General features: G+C 44.8%; 1 protein-coding gene and 1 long non-coding RNA gene across 2 annotated transcripts in view; one reads left to right on the forward strand and one right to left on the reverse strand.

The window, feature by feature from the left end:
* Prkag2 (protein kinase, AMP-activated, gamma 2 non-catalytic subunit) overlaps positions 1–27410 on the reverse strand; it is a gene marked incomplete in the record, with an annotated part of 196287 nt that overhangs the window by 55217 nt on the left and 113660 nt on the right.
* LOC106146681 lies at positions 19842–24208 on the forward strand. Its single transcript, XR_001231221.1, has 2 exons — positions 19842–21084; positions 23679–24208. It is a non-coding gene; the product is annotated as an uncharacterized LOC106146681 (long non-coding RNA).

Consider the following 27410-nt stretch of genomic DNA (forward strand, 5'->3'; position numbering starts at 1 on the left):
CCCGGCTGCCGCCCCCGGAGGCCTCGGGCCGCGCCCGGCCGCCTCTCCCGGCGCTCCGTTCGCCTCTTACGTTTCCCACTGGGCTGCCGGTCCCCGGCCCTTACAAGGAAGCGGCCCCGATCTGCAGGGCCGGAGGCGCTCAGCTGCCAGCCGGCTCTCCCTGCCGGGAAGCCTCAGTTTGCTTCCGCGCCTCGCCGCCCATCCTCTCCGCTGAGCAGCTGCTGCCAAAGGTTCACGCAATCTAAATCTGGCCTGGCCTCTCTGCCACCCTGGACCCGGGTATCTGAGCCTCTCCTGGCGCCAAGTCGGGCTGGCAGGCGGCGAGGCTGGCAGGGCCTGCAGCAAGCCGGTGTCTGCCGTCCCCGCCCGCCCGGGCCCGCGGGTCCAGGGCGCTGATTAGGGCTGCAGAGGCCCCGCGCCAGCCCACCTGCCGCCAGGGAGGGCCTGTCCTGTCATCCCTGCAGGAAGTGCTGACACCTCCTTCGCCCCTCCAGGCTGCTTTGTCACCTCCTGCGGGCCAATCGCTAAGCCTTAACCCTCCCCCACGACGGGAAGCGGCCTGGGGGAGGGGAAGAAGACAAAACTAATTTGTAAAGCTGTTTTGTGGTTAAAAGGCCAATATCTCATGTTAGATACTGTCCCTCTGAGCCTGGGGACAAGGCAAGGGTGCCGGTTCTTCAGCGTAGGACAAGATTCTAGCCACTGCAATAAGGCAAGAAAAGGGAATAAAAGGCAGGCTGGAAAGGGAGAAGTAAAACCATGCAAACGACATTGTTATCTACCTAGAAACTCCCAAGGAGGCTGCGCATGGTGGCGCACACCTAGAATCCCAGCGCTCGGGAGGCAGAGGCTCGAGGATCATCGCAAGTCTGAGTGCAGACTGGGCTGCATAGAGAGACCCTGTCTCGAAACAAACAAACAAGAATCCAAAGAATCTACAAAAAAACAAAACAAAACCTCCTAGAACTAGTGAATTCAGCAAGCTCACGGATACAAGGTCAATACACAAAAATCAATTCCAGGAGTCCAGGGATAGAGATCAGTGGCACAGCGCCTCCCTGGCAAGCACAAGGTCCTGAGTTCAATTCCCAGTACCCCCCACCCCCAAATCAATTGCATTTCTCAATTGCATTTCTGCATAATGACAGTGAGCATTGGGAAGTTGATATAAAAACAATACTGTTTACAATCTCTGCAAAGAAAGTTAATGCTTATATATAAGCTTCAATCACATACAGGGTCCGTATATTGACAGTCACAAAATATGGGTGAAACAGAAAGGGCTCGTCAGTGGAGAGGGTCCCCATTTTCATGAACTGCGACGCCCGAGAAAATAGTATGTCATTACCCACCAAGGTCATCTTCGGGTTTAATACAATTTATATTCCCAAGAAGTCTTTTTTGTTTGTTTGTAGAATACCTAAAATAATCAAGAAAGAAGAATGGGGTGGAGGAGCCTCTCTACCCACTTTGAATCCTGCCCTAAAGCTGCTGTAATCAAAACTGCGTGAAGCAGGCAGAGCAATAGATACCATGATTAACAGAGAACCCAGAAATGACCCAGGCAGATAAGCGAAACCAGTTTTTGGCAAAGGTTTTATATCGTGTTGGAGTTTGGAGTTTGGACACCAAAGGCAAAAAAACAAAACAAAACAAAAAAAACAAACAAAAAAAAACTATCCCTAACTTAAGCATTACACCTTTTATAAAAATTAGCTCAAATTGGATAAGGAACTGAAAATGTAAAACTGTCAGACTTTTAGAAAAAAATAGAAAATATTTAGGACCTAGGACTGGTCAGAGAGGTAGATTTGACCTCAAAAACACTCTCCATAAAAGAAAAAACGTAGTAAATTGGATCTTATTAAAATTAGGAACTTTCATTCCTTGAAAGACCCTGTAAGAAGATGCAAACAAAAAAGCCAGAATGGAGGAAAATACTTGGAAACCACAGAGCTGACAAATTACTAGTTTCTCAAATACATGAAGAACTTTCAAAACCCAGAAAATAATTCCGTAGGACATGGGCAAAAGACACAAACAGGGATTCACTAAGAGAGACACCCATGCTCCACTGGGGAGAAACAAACTAAAACCCCAGTGAGTTATCACCACAGCCCTACTAGAATGGCCAGGATAAAAATAGCAGTAGCACCCAAAGCAGATGCTGAGAAACAGTTACTTCTACATTGCTGGTGGGGAAAAAAAAACGTAACCTGTGCTCTGAAAAACAACTTCATAGCCTCTTCTGCAGTTAAACACACACTGACCAAGCGGCAACTCAGCTATGCCTTTGGGCATTTATCCCAGCGAAATAAAAGTTTACGATTATCCAAAAAGCTACTCAAGCCGGGCATGGCGGCGCACACCTGTAATCCCAGCGCTTGGGAGGCTGAGGCAGGAGGATCGTTTTGAGTTCTAGACCAGCCTGGGCTACAAAGTGAGCTCAAGGTCAGCCTGAACTGCACAGCGAGACCCTGTCTCAAAAAGGCCAAAACAAAAAACAAAAAACAAAACCAAAAAGCTACTCAAGAGAGTTCACGGCAGCATCCTTGGTAATAGCCCCGACTGGAAATGACAGATGTCACCAGTACGTAAGGGGTTAAATGACAGTGATGGAGCAATCACTTGGAAAGCTGCTCAACAATAAAAAGGAACGAACATACAAAATTGGATAAACCCCAGGGAATTACGCTGCCTCTTAACAGCCCATCTTGGCAGGTCACATTGTATGATTCACTTATATTACACTCTGAAATGACACCATCAGAAAAATGGAGAACAAATGAGTGGAAGCTGGGGGTCAGGGGTCAGGGGTGGGCAGAATGCTTATGGATGCAAAAGGGCAACATGAGGGACCTTTGTGGTCAGGGAATTGTTCTGCATCTTGACTGGAGGATGTCAGTGTCCGGCTTTTGACACCATTGTTTTTTTCCCACGAGGCAGGCCAGGCAGATGTTGTGCAGGAAATGGCAACTTGGATTAAAAAAATATATATTGGAGCTGGGTGTGATGGCCACACCTGTAAATCCCAGCACAAGGGAGGCTGAGGCAGGAGGATTGCTGTGAGCTCGAGGCCACTCTGGGGCACATGGTGAGTTCAAGGCCAGCCTGCACTACATAGCAAGACCCTGTCTCAAAACAAAACAAAACAAAACAAAACAAAACAAAACAAGGAAAAGCAACACACTCAAAGTATACAATTCAATGATAGTGCATTCAGAGTTGTATAAGTATTTGACTTTGCAGTATTTCATCATCCCAAAGAGACTTTGTACCCATTTTTAGCCACTGTTCAGCTCCACATCCACCCTTAGGCACCCGTTTATCTACTTCTTATCTCTATCGATTTTCCTATTCTGGAAATTTCATACACATGGAATCATACAATACATGATCTTTGGTGATTGGCTTTAAATTTTTTTTTTTTTTTTTTGAGACAGGGTTTCATTATATAGTTCAGGCTGGCCTAGAACTCATTGTGTGGTCCAGGCTAGCCTCAAACTTGCAGCCATCCTCCTGCCTCAGCTTCCTGGCAATTTGGAATTTTATTTTAATTAATTAATTAATTAACGTCTCTTTGAGACAGGGTCTCACTATGCAGTTCAGGCTGGCCTTGAGCTCACTTTGTAGCCCAGGCTGGCCTCAAACTCCCAACGATCCTCCTGCCTCAGCCTCCTGAGTGCTGGGATTACAGGTGTGCACTACCACGCCTGGCTCCAATTTGGAATGTTAAAGAAATATTGGATAAATATTGGTAAAAATGTTTTTGAGGTAAAAAAATGTTTTTGAGGTTCACCCTTATTGTAACAGGTGTCAAGAGAAGAGCTTCATTTCTTTTTACTGCTGAGTAATATTCCATTGTGTGGTGTTATGGTTTGTGTCTAGATGTCCCCCAAAGCCTCAGGTGGTCACAGGGTGTTTTCAGAGGTGGCTGAATCTAGAGTGTGTGACTGGTTCATAGTGCAGTGCTGGGATTAAGGGTGGGTGACTGCTGGGTCAGTCCACTGATTGGATTGGGGCCATCCTAATCCTGGTAGACTGGATATAAGGGACAGAAAGAGATTTGTCTTGCTTTCTCTTACTGCTTTTGTTGTTTTCTGCTGCCATGAACTGTTGCCCCTCTGCCATGTGTCACCCTGCCTTGGAGCCAGCCGATTATGGACTGAAACTTCTACAAACTGTGAGCTAAAAAAACAAAAACCAGAAAAACAAAAACTGTGAGCTAATAAACCTTTTCCCCTCTAACTTTGGATGTCAGGTATTTTGTCTCAGCAATGAGAAAAGTAACTAAGACAAGTGGATTACCGCATTTTGTTTATCCACTAATCTCTTGATAGACTTTAAGTGGTTTCCACTTTCGAGCCATTAGGGATAATGTTGCTATAAATTATATTGGTAAATCTATGTTTAACATTTTGATGATCTGCCAAACTGTTTCCCGTAGGGGCGGCACCATTTCACATTTTCATCAGTAACGTAGGACTTGTCCCGGGTCTCCTGTACTGAATAGTTTTGGACAATGATGCCTTGTGGGGAAATAGGTAAAGGGTATACAAGATCCCTCTGTAATATAGTATCAACTGTATGTACATTTACAATCAGCTTAAAGTTTTTTTTTAAAGTGGGAATCTTCCGTGATACCACTACGCCAGCAGCACTTTAAAGTGTAGTGGAAGTGTCAATCATGTTCATTTCTATAAAGTCTACACTTTAGTTTCTTTTTTTGTTTGTCTGTTTGTTCTGAGATAGGATCTCACTATATAGCCCTGGCTGGCCTCAAACCCACAGTGATCCTCCTGCCTCAGTTTCCTGACTATTGGGATTATAGGCATGCATTACCAGGCCTGGCTCCATACAGTCATTTTAGTATCATAAAAAATGGGGGGCTGGGGATTTAGCTCAGTGGCACAGTGTCTGCCTGGCAAGTGCGAGGTCATGAGTTCGATTCCCGGTACCCAGAAAAAAAAAATGGGTCTCTATTGGTGTTTGCATGTGAGGAGCATCACTAATTTCATCTGTAACGCTGATGACTGTCGTTGAGGGGCACAGAAGGCAGTGAATCAGAGGCTGTGGGCCCTGCATAAGTGGTCCTTACCTAAAAAGGCCCATGGCCACCACTCGGGATGCTGGTAGAAAATAGAAATCAAAACAGAATGTTGCCAGGCGTGTTGGTGCATACCTGTAATCCCAGCACTCAGAAGGAGGCTGAGGCAGGAGGATCACCTTGAGTTCGATGCCAGCCTGGACTACATAGTGAGTTAAAACGCCAGCCTCCAATGCATGGCGAGACAGTCTCAAGAAACCAAAATTAAAAAAAAAAAAAAGAAACCAAACCAAAATGTTTTGTGCTGCTCTCCTTGATAATGGGTATACGTGAGTAGCTGAAAATAAAAGTGTTTCTATGTGATATGCGGGTGAAGTTGGATTTATTTCCGCAGGTTTTACTTAGCAAAACATCTTACATATTTTTCCTTAAAAAGAAATAGTCACAAAGCTTTAGGAAAAGATAGAGGCAACAGTTTTCTATAGCACAGTGAGTGGATTTCAGACTCTCAAGGGCTTTGGGAGATCTGTAGGTGCGCACGTAAATGATCCCAGGGCCAGAGGGAGAGGGGTGGCTGTGATAAATGATTTAAAATTGGTGGTTATCAGTTGTCCTTTTATGGTGATGTTTTCTTAAGGTCTCAAGGGACCTATGCCAGGCTTAATTTTAGCCATTCCAGGCAGGCAGGGGAAACCCGGACCGGGGAAGGGCTAGGAGCTCTGCTCATGACGCCGCTGTGTCTCTTCACGCAGCGGCAGCAGCTCGTTTGAGGCAGAATAAACAGACTAAACTGCTGCCACCATCCTCCTGACGACTTCTGCTGACTCCCTGTGGAGACTGAGTTGGCCCTGCCACGGCAGAGGCACAGGCACTCCTACCGGGACCCGGGACTGTGTCACCTCAGAGGACATTTGCACCCACACTGCTGCCTCTGCAGCCAAGCTGGGGCTCCTGGGCTCTAGTGTAGTGGGACAAACAGGGTGCCCTGATCAGGCTTTATTGAAAGGATGCTTGTTGCCAGACGTAGTGGCACCCTAGGAGGCTGAGGCAGGAGGACTGCTGTGAGCTTGAGGCCAGCCTGGGGTATAGTGAGGTCAAGGCCAAACTGAATGGGATAGGATGACAAGGAGAGAAAAAGAGAGAAAAGGGAGAGAGATAGAGACAGAGACAGAGAGACAGAGAGAGGCAGAGACAGAGAGACAGAGAGAGAGAAAATGCCTGCAAAAGGTGGAGCCATCACAAGTGTGACGTTTTGGTTGGTGAAATGCTACATGACTTAGCTTTGCCTTACACAGTGGTGTCCAGGTGCAGTACAGTACAGTATTTTGAATGACTCTCGGAAGGGAACACTTCAGCCTGAACACTTAATCATAAAACAGCTGCCAAAAAAGCACTCCTTCTTGCACCGAGGCCGGATGCGAGTTTGCTCAGCCTTGGGAAAAAGCCCTTATGTAGCCGCCACAAGAAATAAATCAACGTAAAGACTGGACAGGAGCTCCTGAATAACGCAGCACACAGACACGCAGCTTTTGCGAGCGCCCCTCTGCTGGCCAGGGTGCCCTCCCTGGCATCCGGTGTGGCAGAGGGAAACTGCTCAGGGCCTGGGCGAGGACAGAGCATGCTTGGCTCACTCCCTCCATGGTGACAGTCACAGTGATAGTGACGATGCGGAGGACAGCACCAACCTCGGGCCACCCCTGAACATCCTGTGCTCTATTCTGCCTCATCTCCCCTGCAGTTTCCCAGGGACGATTCTCACTCTGCCCTAGAGCTGTCCCCGTGTCCTCTCATTCTGTCACCTTAGTCTCCCCCGAGGCAGCTCTTGTCCCCACGCTGCGCCACCCCTTTCAGGCTTGGCGGACGGGACGGCGTGCACGGGCCCAGCCTTGCCCTTTGCCGTGCTATCTGCCGCCCTATAATTGGACTGGCCTCTGCCCTCCCGTTGACACGCCCCGCCCACTGGCTCCAGGAACCTTCGCGGCTCTGTGGACTCCGCAGCTCACAGCAGAGCCTGATCACCTCACGACGCATGAGCAAAAACCACAGTGAAAGTATAAATTTGAAACACGACTGCAGTCTCTGACACAGTGTCATGCCTCCCCCTCACAATTCTCCTGCTCGCTTCCAACACACCTACCCCACCGTCCCTGCCGCTTTCTGAAGTCTTCTTTCGTGATGTCTTCCACTGAGCTGTTGTAGCTGCTTTGATGTCTTGAACTGACTCAGAATGTTTCCTTCCCATGGTTGTTTTGACTTTGGGGAACAGCCAGAGGTCACACAGTGCCAGATCCAGTGAGTAAGGTGGATGAAGACACTGCATCATGTTTTCATTTGACAGATACTGTCAGAAATGTTTTGAACCAATTCAGGACGTTGAGGCAGCCAAAAAAAGACACTCACGAAAGAGGACTTCCAGAGCTGCTTAGGAAAGTTGCGAGAAACTCGGCGTGGTGGCGCATGCCTGTAATCCCAGCACTCAGGAGGCTGAGGCAGGAGGATTGTTGCTAGTTTAGACAAGCCAGGCTACAAAGTGAGCTCAAAGCCAGCCTGAACTGCATAGCGAGACCCTGTCTCAAAAAGACAAAAAAAAAAAAAAAAAAAAGAAAAAGTGGCAAGAATGATGGGATAAGTGCGTTCAAAGGGAGGGGGATAATTTCGAGAGTGATTCAAGGCAGTGTGTCTTTTACTGAAATGAATTTTTATTTAAACGTGCATTATCCACTTCCTGGATAGAGAGGTGAACAGTAGAGAAACAGCCTCTCTGAGATCTGGTGTCCACGTGCTGGAATATAGCAATGTGAGGAAGAGAATAAGGAGGGAAGCGGGTCCCTGGGACTCAACAAGGATCTGAAGCCCACAGGGAGAGTGAAGAGAGAGACTTCATAAAGAAGGAGGTGGCAGCGGAGCCTTCTCCCTGAGCCCCGACTCACTGCGTGGGAAGGAGCAGCTCAACCTGCAGATGCAGTGACTACTGACGACCCCAGGGACCTCTATGCAGGAATGCAGCACTGGAATGGAGCAGTGGACACAGCAGACTGCAGTGGCTGGTGAGTTATTCCGGTTCAGATGTCCCCCAGGTGAGCAAAACTGGTCGGTAGCCATCTTGGAGAGGGGCCAGCTGAGGCCAGAACAGCTTCAGGCCGGTTCTACCTAGCGGCTGTCGGTGTCAGGGTGGGTGGAACAGAGTTCTAGAATGCAGGAAGTCAAGGAGCCAAGTTCAAGTCAGCAGGAGGCACATGGAGTGTTGCAGGCTGAACAAATTGGGTTCCGGCCTCATAGCCAGAAACTGGCCTGAACTTCAGTGGAACTAAAGGTGCAGGCTTGCTGGGACCATTGACCATCCTGCTGTAAATCTACAGCTGGTTTGCTGGGATCAATCAACACGGATCTGGGCTCTGTCTGCCCACTTTATTTACCAGTGACAGCAGAGACACCTTGAAGGGGGCTCTCTTTTTTTATTTTCATATTTTTGTTTTGTTTTCTTTTTTCTTGATTGTTCTTGTTTTTATGAGTGTGAACATTGTTTCTAGGGTTTTTTTGTTCTGTTCTTATTTCTTGCTTCGCTCTTTCCTTCCTGTCTTCTTCACCAGTTTCCCAGAGTTTGCATGATCTTCCTCCAACCTTGCTTCTAATCTCTTCTTCTTCTTCTATGTCTCTATTTCCTCCCCCAACCCCTTTTAAATTTTCTCGGCTGAGGGTAAAATCTCCATACTGAGGCCACATTTTTTTTTTTTTTTTTGGTCTCTGTGAGACAAGGTCTCACTACACAGTTTAGGTTGGGCTTGAGCTGACTTTGTAGCCCAGGCTGGTCTCAAACTTGCAATGATCCTCCTGCCTCAGCCTCTCAAGTGCAAGGATTATAGGTGGGTGCCACCATGCCTGGCCGTGAGGCCACATTTAATGTACACACTTTTCTGGTTTGTTTTAGATTTTGTTGTATGAAAACAAATCTAGTTCATATGGTTAAAGATGGCAAATTAATACCTCAGTTGATCATTTTCTAGGCTGTATATGATACTATTGTTATTGCTGATTGTACTACTTTAGATATAAAAAGAAGATATAATTCTTTTTGGGAGGTACCGGAAATCGAACTCAGGACCTCACTCTTGGTAGGCAGGCGATGTGCCACTGAGCTAAATCCCTGATGATTCTTCTAATACATTGTTCCTGGTATGCCAAGACTGAGATTGCCTAAGAGTCATAAACAATACTATAGACCAGTGCCAAAGAACCAGGTGCGAGGCCAAAGAGGCAGCAACTTCTCATTTCCAATAAACTGAAGAGGTAGGACCTCAAAATACACCCAAAACACAAAAGGCAGCGACATCTGAAAGACACCCCTAAGAAAGAGTCATTTCCTAAGGGCTGTAAATACTAGCAATAAAGCTACTTGCCATAAGCAATTTATAGGCAACAACTAAGGAGTTATATTAAAAAAAAATGAGAAGACACTTAAGCAAGATGCAACCTCAGACTTCCAGCTCACCAAAGACAAACCCAGGGGGCCATGAGGTGGAACAGTTCAAGAGCCACCCCCCGTACTCTGCAGAAGTAACAAAGCAGATGAATGAGGCCCCAGAAAAAGGTCACATCAGAAATGATTTCTCAGATAACTACAGAGATGGTCACCATAATGAAAGACATGATTAGTGACTCCAGTGCAGATACAGATAAAAAAAATAGAGGAGCTTAGCAAAATGATGGAAACCACGAACACCCAACATAGGAAGGAAATGGAATCTATAAAACAGATTTAAACAGATACCCAGGAGATTAACAATTCCATTGAAAGTATATGCATGGGCTGGGGATATAGCTCAGTGGCACAGTGTCTGCCTGGCAAGTGCATAGTCCTGAGTTTGATTCCCAGTACCAAAGAAAAAAAGAAAGTATATGCAGCAGAATGAGGCAATGTGAGGACAGAATAATAGATACAGAAGACAGGATTGTGGTTGGTGATTATGAAAAGAAAGATTTCTTAAAAACAGCCAGGGACTGTGAAAAATCAATCCAACAGCTGCTAGATGATGCAAAGATGGATTAATGTAAGATTGACCAAAATCAATGAAAAAGCAGGAAATAGTGCAAATGATATACAAGACATAGTCACAGAAGTAATGGCAGAAAGTTTCCCTAGGAGGAAAAAAGAACTTGACACACAGTAAGTGAGGCATATAGAACACCAATTAGCCATGATAAAAAAAACAAAAACCTACACCAGGGCATATAATATAACACTCAAGATTCCAGAAATTCAACACAAGAACAGAATATTAAAAGCAGTTAGAGAAAAGAGACAAATAACCTATAAAGGAAAGCCCATCAGAATCACAACTGACTTTCTTTTTTTTAATTTTAAAGAGAATAGTAAATGAGAAAAAAAAAGAATAATAGCAGCATACTAACATCACAAACATAAGCAAAACAAAGCAAGAACATTAAAACTGATACAGGGTTTCAAGACAAAATAGTAGAAATTGACAGTGGTTGTTATATTACATATTGTTATCTTCAACTATGTTGCTCAGATTACCAGATGTAAGAATGGAAGATTGTTCAAGCCATTAAAGAGAATAAAAAATAATTATTAGATAAAACATTAGCGATAACACAGAGTTTCACTAGACAAGATGGTAGGAGTTCACCATGGTTATTCCACTGCATATTGTCTTCAATCAGTTGCTCAGATTGCCAGATATAAGCATGCAAAATTGGTCAGAACATAAAGAAAATTAAACATTAATTGTTCCTTTCAGCAACTGACTTTCAACACAAACCCTCAAGTCAAGGAGAGCTTGGAGTAAAGTATTTCAAGCCCTAAAAGAAAACAACCTTCAACCCAGACTGATGTACCTCACAAAATTATTTTTTAAATTGATGGAGAAATAAGATACTTCCATGCCAAAGAACATCTGAAGAAATTCATAACCACTAAACGAATACTCCAAAATATTCTGAAGGACACTTAGAGATAATAAGGACTACAACTTCATGAACTCAAAGAGAATGAATCCACCAGGCAAGGCAAGCAATTAAATGCAAGGGGGAGAAAAGTGAACCAACAGCAGGAAAATAACAAGACAAAGATAAGTCAATACTATCAGTTATAACCATCAATGCTAACGGTCTCAATTCATCTATCAAAAGAAATAGACTGGCAGAATGGATCAAGAGGCAAGATCCAACAATATGCTGGATACAAGAAATACATTTAATTAAAAAAGAAACTCATAGAGTGAAAGTCAAACGATGGAAAACAATACTCCATATGACAGAAACCTGGAAAAAAGCAGGGGCAGTTATTCTGTTTGCAGACAGAGTGGATTTCAAGCCAAGAGTGATTAAGAGAGACAAAGAAAGTCACTGGAACAATCCAAGAGGAAGAGATAATATATCTGCACCAAATACCAGCATATCCAACTATACAAAACAAATATTAATAGACATGAGAAATCAAATACAGAATTGGTATTGTAGTTGGAAACCTTAATGCTCTACTGTCACAAATAGATCAACTGGACAGAAAATCAGATATATCAGAACTGATATCAGAAAACAAAGAAATATCAGAACTGAACCAAACTTTGGAACAAATGGACTTAGAAGATGTCTATGGGGTGTTCCACCCCACAGCATTGGAATACACATTCATCTCAGCTGCACATGAGAAGTTCTCCAAAACAGACCACATACTAGCTCACAGAACATGCTTAAGTAAATGCAAAGGAAATGAAATCATCCCACACATATTACCAGACCGTAGCACAATTAGATTGGAAATCAATGGTAAAAGATACCACAGGAACTTAAATGGAAATTAAATAACACCCTCCTGAACAACCAGTGGGTCACAGATGAAATTAAAGATGAAATTAGGTGGCTTCTACAATTAAAGATAATATCAATACAACATACTGGAACTTCTGCACTGCAATAAAAGCAGTCCCAGGAGGGAAAAGTATAGTGGTGAATTCCCCTATCAGAAAAACAGAGTGAGCTCAAATAAACAACCTAATGTTGAACCACAAGCTTCTAGAAAAAGAGCAAATCAAGCCCAAAGCCTGTATAAGGGATTAAATTATAAAGATCAGAGCAGAAATTAATGTAATGGAGATGAAGAAAACAATACGAAGATCAATGAATCAAAGAATTGGCTCTTTGAAAGATTAAATAAAATTGCCAAACTCTTAGTTAACCTTATCAAATAAAGGAAAGACTCAAATCCATGAATTAGGAATGAAAAGGGTGACATCACAACAGATCCCACAGAAACCCAGAAGATCATCAATACCGACTCGAGAACCTGTGTTCTAGTAGATGGAAAGCATGGTGGTACATGTAATCCCAGCACTCCAGAGGCTGAGGCAGGAGGATTGCTGTGAGTTAAAGGCCCGCCTGGACTACAAAGTGATTTCAAGGCCATCCTGACCAGCACAGTTAAACCCTGTTTCAAAAAAGAAAAACAAAACAAACAAGCAAAACCGCCCTCCCCCCACACACAACAAAACAAGACAAATAAACAAACTAATATGACGGAAAACAGAAGAAATGGACAGATTCCTAGACACATATGAATTACCAAAGCTGAATCAAGAAGATATAAAAATTCTAAATAAATCAATATCAGTCAGTGAAACTGAAGATGCAATTAAAAACCTACCAACAAAGAAAATCCCAGGCTCTGAGGAATTCACTGCTGAATTCTACAAGAAATTTAGAGAAGACCTAATGCCACTACTTCTCAAACTTCTTAATGAAATTGAAAGGAAAACAATACTCCCGAATTCATTCCTGAAAGCAAGCATTACCCTGATACCACCAGAGAAGGATCCACCAAAAAACAGAACTACAGGCCAGTCTCCCTAATGAATATAGATATAAAAATCTTCAATAAGATACTGGTAAACAGAATGCAACAAATCATGAAGCAGATTATATACCATGATCAAGTAGGATTCATCCCATCAACATACGCAAATCAATAAAATTAATACACCATATCAACAGAGCAAAGGACAAAAATCACATAATCATCTCAATAGATACAGAAAAAGCTTTTGACAAAGTCCAATACCCATTCATGATAAAATCCCTACTGAAAGTTGGAATAAATGGTCTTTACCTCAGCCTGGTAAAAGCCACCTATGACAATCCAATAGCCAGCAGCATACTAAACAGACAAAAACTGAAAGCTTTCCACTCTAAAATCAGGAACAAGACACAATGTCTCAGGCATGTGACACCACGCCCAGCCAGGAATAAGGATCAGAAAGAAAGTTCAGTTATTATTATTATTTGTGGATGACGTGATACTCTATATAGATGACCTCAAAAACTCCATCAAAAGATTTCTAGCTTTAATAACTAAATTCAGTAGCATAAGTCAACACTCAAAAATCAATAGCATTCCTATACACAAACAACAAACTGAGAGAGAAATGAGAGAAACAACACCTTTCACAATAGCATCCAAAAGAAATGAAATACCTTGGAGACAATTTATTCATGGAAGTAAAAGACCTCTACACTGAAAACTATAGTACTCTGAAAAAGGAGTTTGAAAAGGATATCAGAAAAAGGAAAGGTATCCTTTGTTCTTGGGTAGAAAGCACCAGTATAGTGAAAATAGCCATACTTCCAAAACTGTTATACAGATTTAATGTAGTCCTTATCAAAAATTCCAACAGCAGATCTCACAGAATTACAGAAAACAATCCTAAAATTCATTTGGAACCAGAATAGACCTAGAATAGTAAAAGCAATTCTGGGCAACAAAGGCAAGGCAGGGGACATTAATTGCTGACTTACAATCATATTACAAAACCACTGTGATAAAAACAGCATGGTACTAGAAAAAAACAAAACAAACAAAAAACCAGACCTGAGGATCAATGCAACAGGTGAGAAGATGCAGAAACAACTCCAAACACACTCAGTTACCTTACTTTTGACAAAGGAGCCAAACACCCTCACTGGAAGAAAGATAGCTTTTTTAATAAAATGTGCTGGAAAAACTGGCTTTCCACATGCCAAAGATTAAAGCTAGACCCATATCTTTGACCATGCACTGAACTAAAATTGAAATGGACCAAAGATCTAAATTTTAAAACAGAAACATTATATCTGCTGGGAGATAGAATAGGTAGAACTCTTGAAGACATTCGTGTAAGCAAAGACTTTAAGAACAAAAGACCAGCTGCACAGGAACTATCACAAAGAGTCAACAACTGGGATCTCATCTTATTAAAAAACTTGCACAGCAAAAGAAACCACCAGCAGGGCGAAGAGACAACCACAGTGTGGGAAAAAATTTTGCCAGCTGTTCCTCACATAAAGGACTAATATCGAGATTAAGAACTTAAAAAAAAAAGTCAGACCTCCAAATTCAAAGACCCAATCCAAAAATGGGCATCTGAAATAAATAGACATTTCTCAGATGAAGAAGTAGAAATGGCAAATAAATACATGAAAACATGTTCAACATCACTGGTTATTCAAGAGATGCAAATTAAAACAATGTTGAAATTTCTTCTCATCCCAGAAAGAATGGCTATTATCAAGAAATTAACCAAAAAGAAATGCCAGAGGGGCTGTCGGGGGAAAAGGATCCCTTATCCACTGTTGGGGGGAGTGTAGACTGGAGCAACCACAACCACTGTGGAAATCAGTGTGCAGATTCCTCAGAAAACTAAAACTAGAGGTCCCATTTGACCCAGCTATTCCCCTTCTGGGTATCTTCCTGAAAGAATTAAAAGCATCAAACCACAGTGATACATGCACACCTATGTTTACAGAGGTGCAGGTTGTAATGGCTCCATCTTCAAAAGAGCCTAAATGCCCACCCACTGATGAACGGATAAAGAAGATGTGGTGGTTTTTTTTTTTTTTATGTAGTGGAGTACTACTCTGCCATAAAAAAGATTAGCTTGAGACATTTCTAGCTAAATGGATGCATCTTGAGACCATCCTCTTAAGTGAAATAAATTAGACACACAAGTTTAAATACTGCATGATTTCTCTGGTGTGGGAAATTGAAAGTATAAATAAGAACCATAACATATAATAGATATTGTGAAATAGGAAGAATATATTCAAACGAGAAGCGGGGAAAGGCGGGGAAGGGGAAAGGAAAAAAGGGATAAGAAAAAAAGAGACTAGAAAGAAAAAAAAATGGAAAGGATGCTTTTGTAAATAAGGAGGGAAGAAGGGGTGTGGGAGGGGAGGGGGATGGGAAAAAGAAAAAGCAAGATTATCATCTACGGTACAAACTGCCTAAGATGAAGGCGATCATTATGCATATCTAAAATGAACCGGTAAGATAAAAAGAAGTTTGCCGTGGATTTGCGTCACACCGCGAACCGCAGCACCTTCTGCGGCTCACCCTCTGTGGACTCGCTTGAGCCCCACCACACCCGGCTCCTGACTCCCGCTGCCCCCTCCCCCCCGACGCCCCCTCCGGGGCTGCTTCCCGCCGCCTCCTTCAGGGTCTGGCTCAGTCTTCACCCGCAGTCTTGGCTGATCTAGCCCCTTCCCTTGCCTCCTCCTCTGCCCACTGCGGCTCTTAATCCACCTGTTCCTACACGGCTCCGACCATGCGGAATCGGGATTTATTACTTTGCTCTTTCCTCTAAATCCCACCACGTCTTTGAAGGGGAAGAACGGCTCCTCCGTCATCTCAGCGTGCTGGAGCCTGCCACACGGTAGGCACCGAGGGGTAATCTGACGGACTTGGTCATTACCAGTAAATCAATGAACTCGCCGGGTAAACAGTTGATTTTTAATACCATTAATGGGCTTGGAGCTTATTTCATTCAGTTTCCCAGAGCATCCCTTGCACCCCTTTCTTGTTTAGAAATGGTTACAGCCACTTTCCTGTGAGTGTTGGGATGGACGCTTTGTCTTGAGAAACAGGGAGGGCAAACATTTGCCTTGAGTGGATGCTGCCGAGGCCGAGGGGGTGATGGCAGCCCTTCTGGTCCTGGTGGCTGCTGGCTGAAGCTTTGCTACCTCTTGCCACCACCGTACAATTTAGCTTCTGTTAAGTGAAAATAATTGGCTTTTAAAAGTGGTGTTGAAATTTGATAAGAATTCTAGCACTCAGGAGGCTGAGGCAGGAGGATTGTTGCGAGTTCAAGACCAACCTGGGCTGCAAAGTGAGCTCAAGGTCAGCCTGAACTGCATAGCCAGACCCTGTCTCAAAAAGACAAAGAAAAAAAAAGAAAGAAAGAAATTTGATAAGAAAAAAACAAACAAAAACAACCACACCAAACCTAAACTCCCCAACACACTGATTGATTTTCAATTACTATAGTTGGGGAAAAGGTTTCATTTCTTTTAGTACTTTCCCAAATAACAATGTCAGCTGCATAAAATCAAGTCAGGTCCTCCCTAAATTTATTTATAGCTACCTTCAAAGAGCATTTATTTTGCTGTCTTTTCAGAGAGAGAGAGTAGCAACCATTTTCCACAGTTCAAGTCACCTGAAAACCTGTTCTAAGGACAAGTTATAAATAAGGGCTGAAGGAGGCTAATCATTAAACTAAAAAGTTCTTTTTGTCTGGATTTTCTATGTTGAATTATCTTCTAAAATCCGAAAAAGGGCTGGGTGTGGTGGCGCACACCTGTAATCCCAGCACTCGGGAGGCTGAGGCAGGAGGATCATCGCGAGTTTGAGACCAGCCTGGGCTACAAAGTGAGTTCAAGTCCGGCCTGAACTGCATACTGAGACCCCGTAAAAAAAAAAAAAAGAAAGAAAAAAAAATCCGAAAAAGGTAGACACTGTTAGGATTTTGAAGAGAAGACGTTCACTCAATCAAACACGTATTTAATAGCTGCTCTGTGCCAGGAACCATGGTAGCTGGTTTACCAAAGCATCTGTTGGGTCAACATGCGCTGGCATGATGCGCTGGCGCCAAGCAGGCATCCTACGCCCACGCAGGATCCACAAGATTAGCCCGTGATCCTCCAAGCCCTGGTTCCCAGAGACTCATCAGTCAGATTCTGAAATGTCTATGTCCCCTGTCTCTCACAAGCAAATCCAAATTTGCTTTTGTGTTTTGATAATTAAAGCATTTTGCTATTTAATAGCATTGCGTTTAGCATGACTTCCTGGGAGCGAAAAACTTGCAGCCTACTCAGCTGGTCACTCAGCATTGTGCCTTAACGCTGAGCAAACGAAGATCCCGGAAGCGCTCAAGTTCCACTAACCTTTCCGACTCTTAGTGAGCCAGAGTCCTTACTTTGAGAAGAGTTGTACTTGTGCTGCAGAGCAGTGCACAGGTTAATGTAACGTCACAAGAACCACTCTCTCACTGGGCTCTACTCTCCACCCACCACCAGCCTGCTCTGTAGCCCTGCCCAGAACGGTTAGTATAGTTCTGCAGCCCTTGCTGTTCCCTTCATTTGCAGGAGCGGTGGTCATAAATTGGTGAATAGCTCACAAGCATGTTCGAGGCAGAACACTTCAACGTTTGTTCTGCGCCCCACCTTCAATGAATACAAAGAAGCACATGATCTAGGCTGAAGGACGAGACTGGCTCATGCCTCTGTGGCTTCCTCCACACTCTGGAAATGTCTGTGATCTTAATTTCCATCTGCCCGGTGACGCAGCTCTCTAGAGTGGCTTAGGTGAATTTGGGACACAGTGCCAAAGGCATAGAAGCCCGATCTGCACCACTCAAAATGGGCACTTTAGCCAGGTGTGGTGGCCATGCCTGTAATCCCAGAACTCAGGAGGCTGAGGCAGGAGGATCACCTCAAGTTTGAGGCCAGTTTGGGCTACACAGTGAGTTCAGAAGACCCTGTCTCAAAAACAAAACCAAAACCAAACCAAAAAAGGACATCTTATAAGGATGCGGTTTAGTGTTTCTTTCTCTTGTAAAGTTTATCTATAACAAATTGTATTCATTTCAAGGCTATGTAAACATGACATCATCACCACCAAAATCAAGACATAGTGTTCTAAGCGCCCAAAGTATACCCATGTCCCCTCTGTTTCATGCTTTCTTGTTTTTTCTTTTTCTTTCTTTTTTTTTTTTTTTTTTTGAGACACGGTCCCGCTATGCAGTTCAAACTGGCCTTGAGCTCACTTTGTAGCCCAGGCTGATCTCGAACTCGCAACGATCCTCCTGCCTCAGCCTCAGAAGTGCTGGGATTACAGGCGTGAGCCACTGCGTCCCGCTACTCGTGCTTTCTTTTACCCCAGGTTCCAGGAAATCACCGGCCTACTTTTGTTCAATATGTCATTATGAATACTTTCTAGAATTTCATGTACCTATAATCACACAGCATGTAAAGCTGTTGCACCTGGACTATTTCACGCAGGAAAGTGATCTGGAGCTTCACCCGTCCCATGAATACATGGGCGATCTGCTCACTTTCATTGCGAAGCAGCAGTCTACTCTCTGGGCATGCGCATCTTCTCCATCCAATCACCTGCCGGCACATGTCGGCAGCGGGTGCAGGTTTTAACTGCTGTGGATAAAGCTGGGAGCCATGAAGGCAGGTCTCTCGACAGACGCACTGTGACTTCTCCTGGGTAAATCAGGAGCAGAATGTCTGGGTCATTTGGTGGGTGTGTACTTGACCCAAGAAATAGCCGCTTTTGGAGACTGGCCGCACCATGTGCTTTTCCACCAAAAACACACGTGCTGCAATCCTATAGCTCCTTGTCAACTCTTGGTATGGGCTTTTAAAAGTTTTTTGTCATTTTAGTTGTTCTAGTGAATGCACAGTAGTTTCTCATTGTAGTTTTAATTTACAGCTCCTTAAATACTGGTGACATATACCTATCTAATATTATTTTAATTGTACAAATATATGGGGTACAAATGTTTTTTTGTTTTTTTTTTTTGTTTTTTTTTATTTTTATTTTTATGTTTGGTACTACTGGGAATCAAACTCACGACCTCGCGTACAAATGTATATATATCAAATGATGATCCAATCAGGGTTGTTAACATTTCCATGTCTTTAAACATTTAAAGATACCTTTGATTCACATATAGTAAGTGTACATATTTGGGAGAATGAATGAATAAGAAATGTGGTACACACACACACAACAGAATCATATGTAGCTATAAAAAAGAAAGCTATCCTGTCATTTGGGCCGAAATGGATGGAACTTGAGGACATGACATTAGTGAAGTCAGACTCAGAAGGACGAAAGCCATCTGTTCTCTCTCATATGTATTTGTTTGTGTTTTGGGAGGCAGGGTCTTTCTCTGTAGTTCAGGCTGGCTTTGAACTCACTATGTAGCCAAGGCTAGCCTTGAACTCACGGCAGTCCTCCTGTTTTAGCCTCCTGAGTGCTGGCATTACAGGCCTGTGCCACCACGCCCGGCCGGTATCATGTTAAAAACAGGTCTATTGGGATGCATAAGAGTGATTTCCAGAGGCTGGATATCAGGTAGCAAAGTATAGCTACAGAGAAGCAATGAGTTCTGCTGTGTCCTACAGCGCAGAGGGTGGCTATATTCACGAGAGTTTGTTACCTACTTCATGAATAGAGTGGAAGAGATGAGCTCACAAGCTCCAAATACAAAGTAACGATGGGAGATGGAAACGGTAACGGCCCTGGGAGGTGCAGGACATATATTTGTGAATTAAAATATTACACTACACCCCAGTGATATCTTCTTGTGGGTTTTCTGTCCATTCATCTCTTCTTTTATGAAGTGCGGGGCAAATCTGTTGCCCATTTTTGATTGGAGTTTTCTGTTTTAAAAAAACTTTTTTGTTTTGTTTTGTTTTTTGAGACAGGGATATAGTCTCACTACATAGTTCAGGCTGCCCTTGAAGTGGAAGGGATCCTCCTGCCTCAGGCTCCCAAGTGCTGGGATTACCAGGCCTGGTGGAGTTTTCTTACCGAGGTGCCGAGTGTGGCTGGTGGCTAAGATGCCCCCAGGTGCCCCACCTCCTGGTGTGACTCCCTCCCCTGTGCAGGAGTGGGACCCAGAAACTCGCCTCCCAGGCAGACAGTACTGCAGGGGCAGAGAGGGACACCCTCTTCGGGCCCAGGGTGGTGGCATCGCTGTCCTGAGCTGGTGGTCCTGAGTTCTGCCACCAACCACAGGAGTTTGAGGACAGATCAGATGAGACACCCTGTGCCTTGCTGAGGTTTGTGGGTGCCAGCTGGCCAAGGGACCCTAAGGCAGAGGACTCAGCTGAGCTGTACCTGGAATGTGGCCCACAGAAATGGCGGGGGCGGGGGAATAAATACATGACTGAGGCCACTAAGTTTGAGTTGTAGAAAATATACTTAGAGCTGGTACCAATTCGTGGGCTTATGTTTGAATAGCCACCCCTGCCCCTTTTGGAGAGGGTGTTTCCCTATATGCTGAGGCTGGCCTTGAAGTTGAGATCCTCCTGCCTCAGCCTCCTGAGTAGCTGCGATTGTAGGTATATGCAAAGAGGCCCAGCTTAAATGGTTTATTTTAAAAGGCAATTCATTTTAGGCAAAAATTCTATGAAATCAGATTTCGATGTTCTAGATTTTTTTTTTTTCCCTGAAACACAAAAATGTAGCCATAGCAATGTTCATGCTGAAGCAGGAAGACAAAGGAAAAAGATACAGGAGGACACCTTGCCCTGGCAAGAAGCAGCTGCTGACATCACAACACAGGCCCGCTTACTGCTTCAGCTGCTGGGCTGTGAGAAACGGAAGAGGCAACCTTGGCGTTAGGCTGTGACTCACTCATGGACCACGGAAACCATGTATTGGGCCAACTCCTACGAATCAGCCACTTATTTCCTTTAAAACAAAATAGGGTAGAAATAGCAACTTGAACTGCAGGTGGCTGAGAGCGAAGATTGCTTCAGGAAAATTCTCTCAGTCGGGCGTGGGGGCGCACGCCTGTAATCCTAGACCTTGGGAGATGGTGGCAGGAGCACGGCCGCTAGTTGGAGGCCAGCGTCGGCTACACAGTGAGTTCAAGTCCAGCCTGAACTGCGTACTGAGATGAGGTCTCAGACAAAACGAAACGAAACAAAACAAAACAAGGAACATTACGGAAACCCACATGATGCTGAAGGTATGTCATATTTCTGATTTTGAAAGTAGAGCAGGGGCCAGGGATATAGTTCAGTGGCACAGCGCCTGCCTGGCAAGCATGGAGTCCTGAGTTCAACTCCCGGCACCAAAAAAAAAAAAAAAAAAAGCTATACTGTTTAGGCCCGGCATGGTGGCTCATGCCTGTAATCTTGCACTTGGGAGGCTGAGGCAGGAGGATCATGCGAGTTTGAGACCAGCCTGGACTATCAAGTGAGCTCAAGGCCAGCCTGAACTGCATTGCAAGGTCCTACCTCAAAAACACAAAAAAAGAAAGTAGAACAGTTATCTGGAGTTATTTTTTATTTTTATTTTTTTGGTACCGGAAATCGAACTCAGGACCTTGCACTTGCCAGGCAGGTGTTTATGCCACTGAGCTATATCCCCAGCCCTGTTATCTGGAGTTGTAGGCCAAGGACTTTACTTCAGGTATCTGTGGTGTGAAGGGACAGATGGCTGGGCCTCACTGCTTTCCTGCTGGGCTTTTCCTGTGCTGTCTGAAAGGGGACAGGGACAGTACCCTCGGACAGAACACGGGGGCGGGAGCACGGAAGCTCAGCTCTGTGTTATTGAATTCATTCTTGAAAATGAAATGGCCCCAAGTTAAACCTGAGACGTGTTGCCCAAGTTACAGGTACTACTCAGGAAATACATGAACAGAATTATATTACCTTTCTACTTACTTGTTGTTTCTATGGCCATTTTTCCGAAAACAACGGTAATAGTTTTAGGCACTTCTTTTGGGTACTGGGATTGAACCCCCGGGTCTTTGCACTGAGCTACATCCTCAGACCTTTATATTTTTTTTGAGACAGGCTCTTGTTAAATTGCCCAGGCTGGGCTCTGACTTGCAATACTCCCACTGTAGCCTCCCAAATGCGGGATTGCAGGTATACACCACCACGCACAGCTAAGGGTGTGCTTTTTAAAACTTGGAATTTTTACCACTGATTAAACTAGGTTGACTAGAAACTCAACCTAATTTTTTAAAGACTGAAATTTCAGTAGGGCTGGGCGCGGTGGCACACACCTGTAATTCCAGCACTTGGGAGGCTGAGGCAGGAGGAGTGCAGTGAGTTTGAGGTCAGACTGAACTAAATAGACAGATTCTGTCACCAAACAAACAAACAAACAAACAACTGGAATACCTAAAAATTTTAAAAAGATCTCAATGGAAAGTATGCTTCAGAGCAATGAGAAAAACTACCATTTATTTCATACAAGTGTTGGCGTCCTATCAATCTATCTAGCTAAGCACAGATTTTTGAAGGACTGGCTCCCTTTATTAGGAGGAAGAGGAGGGGCTGCCAAGGTCTCGAGTGGCCTAAAAAGTAAAATCACACTTGTTGATGCTGTTTCCTGAGTAAGGAGGGGAGGAGGACCTGATTGCCCTGGGATTGGGAGTGTGATTCAATAACGTCCCGGAATTCAAATGTGCAAAGATAAAAGGATCGAAAAGGTATTCATCAGCTGTTCCTGTCTTAATTAAGACTTCGAAGAATACACTAAGTCCCTGACTTATGAAGGAGTTCCGTTCTGGGAGAACTGTTCCTAAGTCAGATTTGCCTGTAAGCCGACAAGGTGAGCGTTCCACAGTGCACCCGTGAAAGTCTGCACTGGAATGCTCTGCAATCGGGGTTTAGCGTACTCTCAAAGTCAGTCCAGCGACCCGAGCTTATATAAAATGAAGGACGTAAACAGCGCCCGAGGGAGCGGTGCACAGTTTTGTTTTCTGAGACAGGGTCTTACAATGTTGTGCAGGCTGGCCTTGAACTCACGGTGATTCTCCTGCCTCAGCCTTTTGAGTGCTGGGGTAACAGCGTGGCCACCTGCACGCACTTGGACCCTCAGCCTCTTCTCGCTCTGAGTGCCCGTGCATCTTGGCCAGTGCCTGCAGATCTGGTCAGTCCCTGGGCCTCGGGCTGGCCCCCTGTGTGCCCGGCAGTGCCGGCTCAGGATGGTGCCAATACATGCTGCTTTTTGATGAAGCGAGAAGAACGTGGGTCTCGGAGGTACCACTCGGAGTGGGGTCAGGCCTCACGGCTTCCCACTCCCACATCTGCAGCAGATGTTATCTTTGTAAGCCTTGGCATTCACCTAACGCAGGCGAGCTAGGTAGTAATACCTCCCACGCTGGGCTAGCCTGAGGACAGGTAAAACAGCGCAGGCCTGGCCCTGCTGGCATCCAAGGGTGGGCTTGGGTCCAATCCCTGCGTTCATAATCCAGAACCAGGCAGGAGGGACTAACTATAACTGGCTGGGATGGGAAGTCATCTGCTTTAAAAAACAAATGTGCATGCCAGGCATGGTGGTGCATGTACTCGGGAGGCTGAGGCAGGAGGATCACTGAGAGCTCAAGGCCAGCCTGGACTACATAGTGAGTTCAAGGCCAGTCTGAACTGTGTAGTAAAACAGTGTCTCAAAAAGACAAAAAAGAAAGAAAGAAAGAAAAAGAAACACGTGCTGAATATCTCCATTGATTTGTAAAGAAACAAGAAGGAACACTCTTATATTTTAAGAACGGTGGAGAAATTGTGACACAGAGCAACTGTCAAGGTCTGTTCTGCCCTTCTCCAGGCCCGTCGAGGACTATTTTAAGACCCAAATGACACTTTTGTACACTATCCGCCACCAAACGTGCCTGATGGAATTGACTGCAGAGGGGTGAGGACACACGCAGACACAGTACAGTGTAACGGGACTGCCCTCAGCGTCCACAACTGCACCCAAGCTGTCCAGCAGGCTGTTTCCGGGATGGACGACCGAGGGCCCAGTTTGCGTCACGTAACACTGCCCACGTGCAGTAAAGGCCTAAGCTGGAAACGAGGCCCAGAACCTCCTACTTCCTGGCTGAGGACGGCCTGCATCAGCTGGGAACTGCAGCGGAAGGGAAGCGAGTAGACCGGCGGCCTCCGAATTCCTGGCACCATATTGAGCCCCTGTGCACTTCTGAACTAGTGATGGGACTTGGTGACTGAGCAGCCAGCTAGAGTTTATTTCTATCCAAACTAACCTGTTCTAGCACTGTTTACGCAGAAATAAAACTTGACTTTTTTCCCTACACACTCAATAAAATATACTTGTAAGTGCGCTGCGATCTCCCCACATTTGGTCTGGGTGTTTTACTGAAGAAGCAGTCTCTTTTACTACTTCCGTTCTGCTGGACCTTTTATTATTTGTGTTTGGTTTCGTTTCCAGGCAATATATTCCTCTTCTATTGCTGCTTCTGTTTCCTGCCTCCATTTTTCTGAAAAATAAAAAATGGATTTTGCTTTGTTCGGGGGGCGTCTATGGTTTGGACTCTCTCTTCTTTTTAAATTTTAACCCTTAAAATTAAATATTTTTAAAAGTATTTCAGCAAGTGAAATACTGACTTTGCCCTGAGTTCCTACTGATATTGGTTTTATTTTTTTATTTTTTATTTTTTGGTTTTTCCCTGGTACCAGGAACCGAACTCATGACCTTGCGCTTGCCAGGCAGGCGCTTTGCCGCTGAGCTAAATCCCCAGCCCCTGATATTGGTTTTAAAAGCCTCTATTTGAGTGAGACAGGGTCTTGCCATGGAGTTTAGGCTGGCCTTGAACTATGCACCCCAGGTGGGCCTTGAACTTGTGGTAATCCTCTTGCCTCAGCCTCCCAAGTGCTGGGACTAGAGGCGTGCACCACTACGTCCCACCAGAGCAAATTCTGAATGAATAAGCACATACTTTCCGCTAGCTGTGTTTGAACATACCAAACATAGTTTATAGAAAGTTATATCCACAATTCATTCCTACATTTTTGGGGAAAAATAGGCAGCATATCGATAGTATATCCCAAGCCTGGTATCATTAAATATGGGTGTGATAGGCCGAGTGTGGTGGCACATGCCTATAATCCCAGCACTCTGGAGGCTGAGGCAGGAGGATCGCTGCGAGTTCAAGACCAGCCTGGGCTACAAAGTGATCTCAAGGTCAGCCTGAACTGCCTAGTGAGACCCTGTCTCAAAAAGACCAAAAAAAAAAAAAAAAAAAATAGACAATGGCAGAGATTTAATCTCACTGTTGTCCTTACAAGCACCACCTTGGGGGTGATTTAGTTAGAGAAGGCCCTAGGGTGGAACCACAGGAGTGAATCACGCTGGCTTTCTAAGAAGGCAGCGGAGCACACACGCACGCACACACACAGGAGCACGTTCACCCCCATGCAAGCACGCACACGGAGACACGCCCTGTTTCAGCAAGGCCATTACCAGATGCAATCAATCCTTCCACCTTGGACCAGAATCATGAATCCAAACAAACCTCTTCGGTTAAAATTCACCCGCTCTGTGGGTCTGTGTTTATAGCAACGGAAAGTGGACTGACAGGGTGCAGATGCGCAAGCTGGTGTCCAGAGATCTCCGGACCAACCTTTAGTTGCTAGATGAGACATCATAAAGCGAGAGACCAGATTTGAGGCCAGCGACAAAGACAGCTAGGAGCAGGAAACCGCTTTTCCTGCTCTGCCTGCTTCTCAAAACTGGCGGCTGAGCCCTGGGCCCGCGACAGCTGCAGCACCATCCTGGCCTCCCGGGTCCCAAGGGTCAGAAACTCAGTTCCTTAAGAGTAGGCACTTGTGTGGAACTATTGGAAATGCACTAATTTTTATTCAAATACCAATATGGTCTCTAGGCGATGGCTTTTGGTATGTTATAAAAGTTCTCCAAGCTATTCAGAACATTCCTTGTGTAGCGTATGGGACCTAGTAATTGGCTTAATCATTTCAGTGGTATAAAGTATCAGTCAATACTGAGTGTTTACTAAATCTTGTGAAAATGAGGCTTTTAACAAAAACATTCTTCCAACAACCATCTAAATTGAAGACAGGTGCCTAATTAAAATATTAAGTAAAAAGGTAAGCTGCAGAACAGTCTCCAAGGGAGGCTGAGGCAAGAGGATCTCCGTGAGTTTGAGGCCAGCCTGGGCTACATAGTGAGTTCAGTGCTAGCCTGAACTACATAGGCAGACCCTGTCTCAAAATACCAGGGGTGGGGGTGGGGCAAGAACCGGGCAGAGGCATCACAGTGTACCCACTGCCTAGAAAGGCTGGCACTGCATGGGGTTTTAATTTTCTTCTTTATGGTTTTTAAAAAATAGTCAGAGAAACACTGCAATTTTTAAAAATTGTGGTAGAATACATGTAGCATAAAATGTACTGTCTTAGATATTTTTAAGCATACAGTTGGACAGTCACACCTCCGGGCAATTGACCTCCAAGGCTTTTTCATCTTAGGCGGATGTCACTGTCAGGAGAGCAAACCCAAATCCTTGTCCAGAAGTTTCTAATTTTAAAAACGAAATGCAAAGAAAGGAAGTGGAGTGGCTTAATCCGACCCCACCACGATAATGGAATAGCCTTACCAACCTGTGACAGAACTAAGAAAAGCGGTGGGCTTTTAATGTGCTTTCGAGGCACTGAGTGAAGAGAAAACGGTTGGTAGGGACGGAGAAATCGTGGTAGGCCCTCCTCTGCGTGGTTCTTCACAGAGCGTTTTATGGAATTACCAGCTTCCACTTTTGTTCTTTGGCTAACATCAACCTCTCCTGTAAGCACACCCAAGAGGGGCAGCTGCCATTGTGACCCAGGACTCAAGGGGCCAGGGAGGTAGGGTCCTCCGCTACACCTCCAAAGGGGTGGAAAAACTGTGTGCCCACACCAGCCTCCCAGAGCAGCTGCGAAGGGCGCTGGTGGTCACTCATTAACAGGGTCTGCGCTGGCGTCCCAGGGAGGCGGCGGAGGGGGCTTGCTCCGGCTCTGCCGCCACCCCGGCAGCTAATTTCTATGGCGTTGTTAAGGGAGCAGCGCTAATGCTGGTTACGGTCAGTGTCCCAGCTGTACCAGTGACTCCTCCCCAGCCAAAGTTAATGCTTTTCTAAGTGCTGGGAGGTAGGGGCCGATCCTGCTTCGGAGCTGAAGGAATTCTCATCTAAATGCAAATCAAGGCGAGCCGTCTAGGACGCATGAGTAGGTACAGCAATTTTTCCACCATTTAATGTTCAGCCCCCCGAAAGCGTTTGCACACGTGGTATTGCTGAAGAAACAGACCTTACTGGAATTTAACTGCATTTTTCGTCCCCACAGTTACACAGGTAGGCGGTGCCCTGAGCCTTCCTTTCTTTGACTTAATGCATGGTGAGTAAAACTGACGGAGAGAATTCTTTCCCTAACTTCCGCTTCTCCTCTCCCGACTTTGATGTCCAAAAGGCATCTTTTTAAACAAAGTCCCCCGGGCTGGGGAGATAGCTCAGCGGCATAAGTGCCTGCCTGGCAAGCGCAAGGTCCTGAGTTC

This window comes from Chinchilla lanigera, unplaced genomic scaffold (assembly GCF_000276665.1).
Source record: "Chinchilla lanigera isolate Chin_1 unplaced genomic scaffold, ChiLan1.0 scaffold00090, whole genome shotgun sequence".
Classification (NCBI taxonomy): domain Eukaryota; kingdom Metazoa; phylum Chordata; class Mammalia; order Rodentia; family Chinchillidae; genus Chinchilla; species Chinchilla lanigera.